Below are 13,511 nucleotides of genomic sequence, written 5' to 3'. Positions count from 1 at the left end.
TGGCTTATAAAGTGAAATGATGCTATTGGTACTTGAGAACCTTGCATAATTAAGCAAAAGATTATAAAAGAAGTGACTAAAATAAAGGGGACTAGTGATCTGTCTCGATCCTCCCATACAGAGACCCCCGTCTCCGTGTGGTCATTTGAGTTGCTAGCAACACTCTGTGGATTAATTTGGACATCACTGGCTCAACCGTAAAGGGTTAATTTAGCCCTACCTCGACAGCTGGCGGCCCAACGTGGGGCCCCCGAACAGGGACGCCTCTGCCCATGGAGGACAAGACAAAGGACCCTCGGAGCGGACACAGGTGCTGGAAAATTAGGACTGATCATCCCCCACAACAACCACGGTAATTTGGCAGTTAACTGTTCAGACTGACCGTTGGTGTGGTTTTCCTGTGCTTGTTGCTGCAAAGAGGATCTGAGGTTTGTCTCCGTGGTGGGGTGATTCATGGCTGGAATCATATAGAGGTGCAGTCCTGTTGGGGGCCCAGTGCTCAAACCGTACCTCATAAGGAACGGACACCCCGGATTGACCAGTGATTGTGACTCTCTTTATAGTCAAAATATCCTGAATTCCTGATCATTGTTAGTAATCGGGCGTGGTGACGTGATCGAAGACTGGGTAGGATACATAACTCAGGTATATATAGATAGATATATATATATATAACCAGAGGTGTCCGGAGGGATAGTCTGAGATGCCCTCCTCCTTTCACTGAGTACCGCGAATTTTGGGTATCCCAGAGGGTGATTATTGACCCGGTGGAACAGACTGATACGGCCGCTCCAGATCTGTGCACAACTAAGGTAAGGATATTTAGCGCTAAATGAGAGAATCCGTGGAAGGAAAAGAATTTTGTGGCTTGGCACATGAATTGTGTGACGAAGGTGTTAGGAAGAACAGAGGAAGTGAATTCTGATTGTTTCTGTTACTGCTATGTTGAAGAAGGAAAAATTGTCTATTATGGCAAGGACTGGATGTATTGTGGTTCAAGAAAGTGACTGGTGTGAGAAAGTGATTGGTTTAGAAGGAACTGAGATTGATACTAATGTGTAAGGCAGACAAATAGTTAAAAGTGATGATTTGAAAGAAGAGGTCTCCCTGCTAGATAATAATTGTACAAGGAGACCAGGAGACGCTGACGGTACCTACTATCATCCGCCGCTAGCCTCAGTCCCCGCTATGTCTAATATTGCTAGTGGTTATGAGTATACTCCCTTCACCCCATCCCAAATAGACACCCTTTGCAATCAATTACCCAATCCAGAGTCTTCCCCCATGGCTTTCTACAGGCAAATGGCAGCAAATTGAGAGATTTATTCCACTTCCCGAAGAGATCTATTACACATACTTCGAGTAAAAGTTGGGGAGGGGTATTTTCCAATTATTGAGGGTGGCATAATGTATAATGTCAATCTGAATGGGGGAACCTATGAGAGTGGTGTTGATTTCTGCAATGCTTTAAAGGTTTGGGCACAAGATAAATTAGCGGACCAAGCTATCTCTCTCACAGATATCACAAAGGCCGAAGGGGAGACTGCCGAGAAGTTCTATGGGCGTCCTATGGCAGTATTTAGAGATCTGGGATTCTCCCTGTATATTGAAGCCCATACACATCTTTTTGTGGCACTTTGATGTCCGGCCTCAGACCCGAATTGCAAGAGGCAATAATTTCAGTTAGACCTGACGTTGAGAATTCCACTCCGGACAATGTATTGAAAGTAATAAAAAGTTTTCAGAAGACTTTAACCCGCTCTGTTCAGCATAGAGAAAAAGAAAAAGAAAAAAAAACAAAACAAAACTAGCAACCTCCAGCCCCCACTGCAGCTGCGAGCACAAAGTGTGCCCTTCAGCCCACACAGCAAACTCTCGCCCCCCTCAGACTTCAGCTACTGAGAACCTTACTCCTCAGCCCCTCCCTGCTAATTCTCGTCAGCAATTCTGGCGCTGTGCCCGATTCGGACACTTTTATGGAGATTGTCATACAGGCCTCTGTTTTAATCGGAGTAGATGGCAGACCCAATTAATATACTGTAATAAACCCCATAAAACCCTTCCCCGAGGTTACTATTCAGTTTGTAATCTCTCCCACATGTCCAGTAAATTTACTAGGGGCAGATTTATTATCACAGTTCTGCTCCGAAATACAATTCCAAGATGATGGTCAGATGGTTCTTAGGTTATATAATCCCTATGTAGATGAAGACAGTGAGGAAATCTGTATTTTGCATGCCTTTCCCACAGTTATGCCACAAGGGGCCCAAAACAGTCCCAACCAGTATGCAAAAAAAATATGAGCAGGTGTCTTTTGCCATTTCTGGCATTGTTAGCCTCCTTAAGTATCTGGCAGCACTGAACTGTCGGGTTTCGGCCTCGAGACTTCAGTTCTGCCTTGGTCAAGTGATATTCTTGGGTCACTTTCTCCTTCAGGGTGTCTGACACCTCACAGAAGAAAGAAAAATAGCTGTCAGCAACCTTCCTTTCCCAAAAGATGAAGCTGAACTCCAGCGTTTTCTTGGACTATGCACTTATTGTTGTCAGTGGATACCGGATGCATCCCGCATAATGCATCCTCTTTACAATGCCTTGAAAGACGGTATAATGAACTATAAGGAAAGATGGCAGTGATGAGGATTACCTCCAACATGATTGTTCCCAATTTCTGATAGAAGAAACAGCTACTCCACCAAATGTCAGTGAGAATCCACTCCCAGATCCTGATCTGGTGTTATACACGGATGTTTCAAGATATGCTGACGAGTTTGGTAGATTCCACACAGGATACGCTGTTACCACAGAGGACACTGTAGTGCACGCAGCTGCGCTCCCGCCCTCACAGTCAGCACAAGAAGCAGAACTCCAGGCTCTGTCTACTGCATGTACTTTGGCCAAGAACAGACGGGCTAATATATACACGGACTCACGGTATGCATTTGGTATTGCTCACGATTTTGGGGCTCTATGGACCAATCGAGGGTTTATTACTACTGCCGGAACCCCAGTGAAAAATGCTGAAGCTGTTAAAACCCTCATGGACTCGATCAAATTACCTACTCAGGTGGCTATTATCAAAGTTAAGGCGCACGGTCCTAGGACCAGTCCACAGACTGTTGGCAACACATTTGCGGATATGCAAGCAAAAGCCGCCGCTCTTTTACCCGTTGAACTAACCATACCAACTGTGGTGACCACACGCTCTCAGTGTAAACAGTTACAAGAAGCATTAACCCTACAAGAACCTGATGATCTACAACAGACTGAAGTTTTCTGTTGGACCCTGTTTAATGACGATGCAGAGAATGTCTCCAAAGGAAGAGGTGAAGCAATGGAAGACTGATGGGGCACGAATGAATAATGGTCTCTGGAAAAAGGACCAACTTGTGTGTCTCCCTAAGCGGATGTACCCTGCTATTGCCACATGGGCACATGGACCTACACATCGAGGAAAGAATCAGGCCCTCGCACTGGTGCAAAAATTCTACTGGGCCCCGGTTCTCCAGTTGGCTGGAAGCATTCCCTGTTACCAACATGACTGCAAAAACCACAGCGAAGAAATTGGTGATGGAAGTCATATGCAGATATGGGGTTCCAGAAGTTGTTGAAAGTGATCAAGGCCCGGCCTTTTCTTCTCATGTGTACCAAGAAGTTCTGACAATGCTTGGATCCACTGTAGCCCTCCATACTCCGTACCACCCACAATCCAGTGGTGAAGTTGAGAGGCTGAACGGCACACTGAAGGGACAATTGACCAAAATGATGCAGGAGACTACGGCTCCATGGTCAGAGCTCCTACCCATTGTACTATACCATATCCGTACTCCCCTATTACAAAATATTGCTTGTCCCCATATGAGATATTGTTTGGTACTAGGCCCCCAGTTGCAAATTTCCAGCCCCAGCAGTTATCAGAAGAAACTGACCATGCTGTTCAATGTTATTCTGCTTAGTAAAAATCTTGCTAACACCTATGCTCTAGTTTCCTCTTCTTTACCAGATTCAGTAGAAACCGACACCTGTCATAACCTGAAGCCTGGTGATTTGGTAGTCGTGAAAAGGCATGTCAGGAAGCATGGACTAGAACCCTTGTATGACGGTCCCTATCAAGTCCACCTCATCACCCAACAAGCCAATAGCAAATAAAGGGGGGGCATAATGTTTTAGTTTTCGCATTTTTCATATTATTATTGGTAGAAGTTAAAGTTACAAGATATACAATGACTCAGAGATCAATACGATAAAGATAATGATCGTAATAAGGACAGTTGGTGGTCAGACACCTTCTCCTTTCTCAATCCAGCCAATTGATTTAAGGGAATTGGGGGCTGGATAGCTGGGATTTTACAAAGCTTGTTACATATTGCTGCCTGTATCCTTGTTGTATATGTGATACTAAAAATTGTTCTTTGGTGTGTTTCTGTATGTATTAGGAAATTCTACACTAAGCCAGCTAATGATGATACCAAAGGCGTCGTTGCCCCTGCTCTTCTCTGCACCGATTTCAAAAGGCTACTTGATGAAGACGTCGAAGCCAAGCACATGGCTACCTACAAAAGATCTCCACCACAGTTATCAAAAATTGTTATTCGTGAACTGCAGTACACAGGGGGGACGGGTGCACCGCGACAGCCATGACTGGTAACACAGCATCAGTCATGTGAAGACCAGTACCCCTCAAGCTGTTAGCTTGGGATAACAGATATGCATCATCAGAGGTGCTAACAAAATTTATCTAGGGGTGAATGTGAAGGGTTAATACTAAAATCAGAGCTGAAGTTTCACTTCTCCATTTTTCCTGAAGGCTTCGTTTCTCCGTTTTTGTTGCTGTAAGATAAATTTTGTAATTAGGTAAAAGTTCAAACTGTCATGAAACCAGACTGTTCCCATCAGGTGCAAGATAAGGGAGGTGGGGGTGTATTACTCTGAAGAATATGCCATTATATTACTTTCTATGCTATTTGGATACGGACATATATGTAGTTTCCGGTTTTCTTGCAATATTATTGGCTTATAAAGTGAAATGATGCTATTGGTACTTGAGAACCTTGCATAATTAAGCAAAAGATTATAAAAGAAGTGAATAAAATAAAGTAAATGCTCCTGTACAGAGACCCCCATCTCCGTGTGGTCATTTGAGTTGGTTTGGTCCCGTAGCCCATTTATCATCAGATTGTCTTGGTTCCTCGACATCTGACGCGGACCTTGTTAATCTGGGCAATGTCCCAGCTGGAAAGACTCTTTGTTCAAGAGACACTCTCATGTTTATTGAGGTAGGCACCATAGTGTTATGGACCACTTCTGGTATATTACGTCCAACAGGGCAGAGCTAGGATTTGAACCCAGTTTCCCACATTGGTGGCTGTGACTTTACTAAACGTGGCACGTGTATTGCTGGCTTCTATTATATCTTTTACCGAATGTTACCGACTTTTATGTTACGGACTTTTTCCGATCATAAGAAAAATTTTCATTTTACCAATCATGAATCAGAATGTACCATATTAGCGCTGAATTTATGTTTGGTGATCGTTTTCCTAACATATTTGCTCATCTCTAATTTTATTTTTGGAGGTACTGTAGGAACATTATACTGTGTGTGGGGGTATGGCGGTACTATGAAAAGATTATACTGTGTGGGGGTATGGCGGTACTATGAGAACATTATACTGTGTGTGGAGATATGGCGGTACTGTGAGAACATTATACTGTGTGGGGGTATGGCGGTACTAGGAGAACATTATACTGTGGGTGGGGGTATGGCGGTACTATGAGAACATTATACTGTGTGGGGGTATGGCGGTACTATGGGAAGATTGTACAGTGTGGGGGTATGGTGGTACTATGAGAACATTATACTGTCTGTGTGGGGGTATGGCGGTACTGTAGGAACAATATACTGTGTGTGGGGGTATGGCGGTACTGTAGGAACATTATACTGTGTGTGGGGGTATGGCGAAACTGTAGGAACATTATACTGTGTGTGGGGGTATGGCGGTACTGTAGGAACATTATACTGTGTGTGGGGGTATGGCGGTACTGTAGGAACATTATACTGTGTGTGGGGGTATGGCGGTACTGTAGGAACATTATACTGTGTGTGGGGGTATGGCGGTACTGTAGGAACATTATACTGTGTGTGGGGGTATGGCGGTACTGTAGGAACATTATACTGTGTGTGGGGGTATGGCGGTACTGTAGGAACATTATACTGTGTGGAGGGGTATGGCGGTACTGTAGGAACATTATACTGTGTGTGGGGGTATGGCGGTACTGTAGGAACATTATACTGTGTGGGGGGTATGGCGGTACTATGAGAACATTATACTGTGTGTGGGGGTATGGCGGTACTATGAGAACATTATACTGTGTGGGGGTATGGCGGTACTATGAGAACATTATACTGTGTGGGGGGATGGTGATACTGTGAGAAGATTATACTATGTGTGGTGGGATGGTGATACTGTGAGAAGATTATGCTGAGTGTGGGGGTATGGTGATACTGTGAGAAGATTATACTGTGTGTGGTGGGATGGTGATACTGTGAGAAGATTATACTGTGTGTGGGGGATGGTGATACTGTGAGAAGATTATACTGTGTGTGGGGGGATGGTGATACTGTGAGAAGATTATACTGTGTATGGTGGGATGGTGGTACTGTGAGAAGATTATACTGTGTGTGGGGGGATGGTGATACTGTAAGAAGATTATACTGTGTGTGGTGGGATGGCGATACTGTGAGATTATACTGTGTGTGGTGGGATGGTGGTACTGTGAGAAGATTATACTGTGTGTGGGGGGGATGGTGATACTGTGAGAAGATTATACTGTGTGTGGGGGGGATGGTGATAGTGTGAGAAGATTATACTGTGTGTGGGGGGATGGTGATACTGTGAGAAGATTATACTGTGTGTGGTGGGATGGTGATACTGTGAGAAGATTATACTGTGTGTGGTGGGATGGTGATACTGTGAGAAGATTATACTGTGTGTGGTGGGATGGTGATACTGTGAGAAGATTATACTGTGTGTGGGGGGATGGTGATACTGTGAGAAGATTATACTGTGTGTGGTGGGATGGTGATACTGTGAGAAGATTATACTGTGTGTGGTGCGATGGTGATACTGTGTGTGGTGGGATGGTGATACTGTGAGAAGATTATACTGTGTGTGGTGGGATGGTGATACTGTGAGAAGATTATACTATGTGTGGTGGGATGGTGATACTGTGAGAAGATTATACTGTGTGTGGTGGGATGGTGATACTGTGAGAAGATTATACTGTGTGTGGTGGGATGGTGATACTGTGAGAAGATTATACTGTGTGTGGTGGGATGGTGATACTGTGAGAAGATTATACTGTGTGTGGGGGATAGTGATACTGTGAGATTATACTGTGTATGGTGGGATGGTGATACTGTGAGAAGATTATACTGTGTGTGGGGGGATGGTGATACTGTGAGATTATACTGTGTGTGATGGGATGGTGATACTGTGAGAAGATTATACTGTGTGTGGTGGGATGGTGATAGTGTGAGAAGATTATACTGTGTGTGGTGGGATGGTGATAGTGTGAGAAGATTATACTGTGTGTGGTGGGATGGTGATACTGTGAGAAGATTATACTGTGTATGGTGGGATGGTGATACTGTGAGAAGATTATACTGTGTGTGGTGGGATGGTGATACTGTGAGATTATACTGTGTGTGATGGGATGGTGATACTGTGAGAAGATTATACTGTGTGTGGTGGGATGGTGATACTGTGAGAAGATTATACTGTGTGTGGTGGGATGGTGATACTGTGAGAAGATTATACTGTGTATGGTGGGATGGTGATACTGTGAGAAGATTATACTGTGTGTGGTGGGATGGTGATACTGTGAGATTATACTGTGTGTGATGGGATGGTGATACTGTGAGAAGATTATACTGTGTGTGGTGGGATGGTGATACTGTGAGAAGATTATACTGTGTGTGGTGGGATGGTGATAGTGTGAGAAGATTATACTGTGTGTGGTGGGATGGTGATACTGTGAGAAGATTATACTGTGTGTGGTGGGATGGTGATACTGTGAGAAGATTATACTGTGTGGGGGGATGGTGGTACTGTGAGAAGATTATACTGTGTGGGGGGATGGTGGTACTGTGAGAAGATTATACTGTGTGTGGTGGGATGGTGATACTGTGAGAAGATTATACTGTGTGTGGTGGGATGGTGATATTGTGAGAAGATTATACTGTGTGTGGTGGGATGGTGATACTGTGAGATTATACTGTGTGTGGTGGGATGGTAATACTGTGAGAAGATTATACTGTGTGTGGTGGGATGGTGATACTGTGAGAAGATTATACTGTGTGTGGGGGATAATGATACTGTGAGAAGATTATACTGTGTGTGGTGGGATGGTGACACTGTGAGAAGATTATACTGTGTGTGGGGGATAGTGATACTGTGAGAAGATTATACTGTGTATGGTGGGATGGTGATACTGTGAGAAGATTATACTGTGTGTGGTGGGATGGTGGTACTGTGAGAAGATTATACTGTGTGTGGTGGGATGATGATACTGTGAGAAGATTATACTGTGTGTGGTGGGATGGTGATATTGTGAGAAGATTATACTGTGTATGGTGGGATGGTGATACTGTGAGAAGATTATACTGTGTATGGTGGGATGGTGATACTGTGAGAAGATTATACTGTGGGTGGGGGGATGGTGATACTGTGAGAAGATTATACTGTGTGTGGTGGGATGGTGATACTGTGAGAAGATTATACTGTGTATGGTGGGATGGTGATACTGTGAGAAGATTATACTGTGTGTGGTGGGATGGTGATACTGTGAGATTATACTGTGTGTGATGGGATGGTGATACTGTGAGAAGATTATACTGTGTGTGGTGGGATGGTGATAGTGTGAGAAGATTATACTGTGTGTGGTGGGATGGTGATACTGTGAGAAGATTATACTGTGTGTGGTGGGATGGTAATACTGTGAGAAGATTATACTGTGTGTGGTGGGATGGTGATACTGTGAGAAGAATATACTGTGTGTGGTGGGATGGTGATACTGTGAGAAGAATATACTGTGTGTGGTGGGATGGTGATACTGTGAGAAGATTATACTGTGTGTGGTGGGATGGTGATACTGTGAGAAGATTATACTGTGTGTGGTGGGATGGTGATACTGTGAGAAGATTATACTGTGTGTGGGGGGATGGTGATACTGTGAGAAGATTATACTGTGTGTGGGGGATAATGATACTGTGAGAAGATTATACTGAGTGTGGTGGGATGGTGATACTGTGAGATTATACTGTGTGTGGTGGGATGGTGATACTGTGAGAAGATTATACTGTGTGTGGTGGGATGGGGATACTGTGAGAAGATTATACTGTGTGTGGTGGGATGGTGATACTGTGAGATTATGCTGTGTGTGGTGGGATGGTGATACTGTGAGAAGATTATACTGTGTGTGGTGGGATGGCGATACTGTGGAAATATCTTTTGTGTGAGAGATGCCAGTACTGTGGACACACTATACTGTGTGAGGGGCATCATATATACTGCATAAGGCTGGTTTCACACTTGCGCTTTTTTGCGTTTTACATGGGTGCGCATACACATGCGTTTTTTTGTAGTGTGCGCTCGCGCGCACAAAATGCATCTTGTTGCATTTTTTGTGCGTCCAACCTGTCCCAAAAAAACTCATGTGCACGCAATGCGTTTATTTTCACCCACTCATTATAGTCTACGGGTGTGCTGACGTGCGCATGGTAATGCGCACATCAGCGCAAAAAAAGCATGTGTATTTTTTTTAAAAAACGCGCCTAAACCCGCAAAAAATGCACACAAACGCATGATGCATTTTTATGTGCGTTTGCAAAAAGTGTGAAAGTAGCCTAAGGGGTGTTAGAAGGAGAGTCATAAGAACAAATCCTCAGGGCTGTGCGGCATTTGTACATAGACTGCCATCTGCCATACAGATGGCAGTCTATGTGGAATCAATGGGGAAAGGGAGAGTTTCAGGGAGGAAGAGTCTAGATAGTGCACCAGGTCAGGTGACCTTGAGGACACAGTTTCCTGATATTATAAAGGCCACAGCCCCAAAGGAAAGGGGTGCGGGGAGGAATCTGAGGTACCGGCCATGGTAAAGTGCCCGAGGCAGCTGGTTGTGGGGCAGAACCCTGCTTACAGGGGCATAATGGGGGCATTACACTGTGTGGGGCCAAGAAAGGGGCCCTGTACTATGGGAACACTCCGTGCGCAGTATGAGCCTTTTTGACAGTGCGCCGACCTGCGCCAAACGCAACCTGCTGCAGTTTGGTTGCGCCGACGCACCGTCAAAAAGGCGCATGCGCCGCCAAACGCATAATGCGCATGGCCTGTGCCCCCAGTGATAAAGGGGAGCGGGAGATAAAGATAGGGGACGCAGGGCGCATGCAGCGTCATGCGCCGGTAGGCGGAGCTACCGGCGGAGGCGCGGCAGGGGCGGGGCTTAGCGACGGCCGTGCGCAGGCCGTCGCTGCGCTCAAAAACGCTAGTGTGAAACTAGCCTTAGATTGTGTACAGAGGCCACGACTTTACCACTGATGACCAATCCGTATCCTTAGGATGGGTGATCAATGTCTGATCGGTGGGTGCAACACCGCCACTCCCATCACTCACCTGTCACTGGAAGCTGGAACTGCACATACCCTGCACCCCTCCGTCTCACTCACCCTGCAGCCTCTCACACCCCTCCATCTCCCACACCCCCTGCCCCCTCTCGCTCCCCTCTATCACACACCCCCTGCCCCCTCTCGCTCCCCTCTATCACACACCCCCTGCAGCCTCTCGCTCCCCTCTATCACACACCCCCTGCAGCCTCTCGCTCCCCTCTATCACACACCCCCTGCAGCCTCTCGCTCCCCTCTATCACACACCCCCTGCAGCCTCTCGCTCCCCTCTATCACACACCCCCTGCAGCCTCTCGCTCCCCTCTATCACACACCCCCTGCCGCCTCTCGCTCCCCTCTATCACACACCCCCTGCCCCCTCTCGCTCCCCTCTATCACACACCCCATGCCCCCTCCCGCTCCCCTCTATCACACACCCCCTGCCCCCTCCCGCTCCCCTCTATCACACACCCCCTGCCCCCTCCCGCTCCCCTCTATCACACACCCCCTGCCCCCTCCCGCTCCCCTCTATCACACACCCCCTGCCCCCTCCCGCTCCCCTCTATCACACACCCCCTGCCCCCTCCCGCTCCCCTCTATCACACACCCCCTGCCCCCTCTCGCTCCCCTCTATCACACACCCCCTGCCCCCTCTCGCTCCCCTCTATCACACACCCCCTGCCCCCTCTCGCTCCCCTCTATCACACACCCCCTGCCCCCTCTCGCTCCCCTCTATCACACACCCCCTGCCCCCTCTCGCTCCCCTCTATCACACACCCCCTGCCCCCTCTCGCTCCCCTCTATCACACACCCCCTGCCCCCTCTCGCTCCCCTCTATCACACACCCCCTGCCCCCTCTCGCTCCCCTCTATCACACACCCCCTGCGCCCTCTCGCTCCCCTCTATCACACACCCCCTGCGCCCTCTCGCTCCCCTCTATCACACACCCCCTGCCCCCTCTCGCTCCCCTCTATCACACACCCCCTGCCCCCTCTCGCTCCCCTCTATCACACACCCCCTGCCCCCTCTCGCTCCCCTCTATCACACACCCCCTGCCCCCTCTCGCTCCCCTCTATCACACACCCCCTGCACCCACCCGCTCCCCTCTATCACACACCCCCTGCACCCACCCGCTCCCCTCTATCACACACCCCCTGCCCCCTCCCGCTCCCCTCTATCACACACCCCCTGCCCCCTCCCGCTCCCCTCTATCACACACCCCCTGCCCCCTCCCGCTCCCCTCTATCACACACCCCCTGCCCCCTCCCGCTCCCCTCTATCACACACCCCCTGCCCCCTCCCGCTCCCCTCTATCACACACCCCCTGCCCCCTCCCGCTCCCCTCTATCACACACCCCCTGCCCCCTCCCGCTCCCCTCTATCACACACCCCCTGCCCCCTCCCGCTCCCCTCTATCACACACCCCCTGCCCCCTCCCGCTCCCCTCTATCACACACCCCCTGCCCCCTCCCGCTCCCCTCTATCACACACCCCCTGCCCCCTCCCGCTCCCCTCTATCACACACCCCCTGCGCCCTCTCGCTCCCCTCTATCACACACCCCCTGCGCCCTCTCGCTCCCCTCTATCACACACCCCCTGCCCCCTCTCGCTCCCCTCTATCACACACCCCCTGCCCCCTCTCGCTCCCCTCTATCACACACCCCCTGCACCCACTCGCTCCCCTCTATCACACACCCCCTGCCCCCTCCCGCTCCCCTCTATCACACACCCCCTGCCCCCTCCCGCTCCCCTCTATCACACACCCCCTGCCCCCTCTATCACACACCCCCTGCCCCCTCTCGCTCCCCTCTATCACACACCCCCAGCGCCCTCCCGCTCCCCTCTATCACACACCCCCTGCCCCCTCTCGCTCCCCTCTATCACACACCCCCTGCCCCCTCTCGCTCCCCTCTATCACACACCCCCTGCGCCCTCTCGCTCCCCTCTATCACACACCCCCTGCCCCCTCCCGCTCCCCTCTATCACACACCCCCTGCCCCCTCCCGCTCCCCTCTATCACACACCCCCTGCCCCCTCCCGCTCCCCTCTATCACACACCCCCTGCCCCCTCCCCTCTATCACACACCCCCTGCCCCCTCCCGCTCCCCTCTATCACACACCCCCTGCCCCCTCCCGCTCCCCTCTATCACACACCCCCTGCCCCCTCCCGCTCCCCTCTATCACACACCCCCTGCCCCCTCTCGCTCCCCTCTATCACACAGCCCCTGCCCCCTCTCGCTCCCCTCTATCACACACCCCCTGCGCCCTCTCGCTCCCCTCTATCACACACCCCCTGCACCCTCTCGCTCCCCTCTATCACACACCCCCTGCACCCTCTGGCTCCCCTCTATCACACACCCCCTGCCCCCTCCCGCTCCCCTCTATCACACACCCCCTGCCCCCTCTTGCTCCCCTCTATCACACCCCCTGCCCCCTCTTGCTCCCCTCTATCACACACCCCCTGTCCTCCCCATGTTCCCTGTTCCCGCCATTACCTCTCACAAGTTTCCCATCTTCTCAGCTTCCAGCCTGCAAGCTCTCTGGCTCCTCCCCCTTAAATGACATGATCGTTACCTCATCGCAGGTCCTGTACCATGCATCGGTGGCCCCAGATCATGTGACCCCTGACTCCTCCCCTCCTGTGACCTCATCACAGGTCCTGTGCACACAGAGCAGTCATATATGTGGCAGACTCTGAGGCCCCTGATCATGTGACCCCTGACTCCTCCCCTCCTGTGACCTCATCACAGGTCCTGTGCACAGAGCAGTCATATATGTGGCAGACTCTGAGGCGCCTGATCATGTGACCCCTGACTCCTCCCCTCCTGTGACCTCATCACAGGTCCTGTGC

The 13,511-nt window shown here is 49.5% G+C and overlaps 1 protein-coding gene across 4 annotated transcripts in view; it reads right to left on the bottom strand.

Annotated features, from left to right (window-relative positions):
- Positions 1 to 13,289, bottom strand: part of LOC141082283 (uncharacterized) — a 29,345-nt gene extending 16,056 nt beyond the window's left edge. For 2 of the 4 annotated variants that reach the window (XM_073566224.1, XM_073566228.1), the window contains exon 1: positions 13,156 to 13,289. The gene's annotated coding sequence lies outside the window, so the exon portion shown is untranslated. Of the gene's footprint in view, positions 1 to 10,670; positions 10,692 to 13,155 lie in introns of those variants that run through there. The other 2 variants (XM_073566225.1, XM_073566226.1) reach the window with 2 other exon arrangements.
- Between the last annotated feature and the right edge of the window lie 222 nt (positions 13,290 to 13,511).

Source organism: Dendrobates tinctorius, unplaced genomic scaffold, assembly GCF_039654945.1.
Source record: "Dendrobates tinctorius isolate UK_male_01 unplaced genomic scaffold, ASM3965494v1 ptg000017l, whole genome shotgun sequence".
NCBI lineage: Eukaryota > Metazoa > Chordata > Amphibia > Anura > Dendrobatidae > Dendrobates > Dendrobates tinctorius.
The sequence above is the reverse complement of the archived record's forward strand: the minus strand, read 5'-3'. Positions and strand labels throughout refer to the sequence as shown.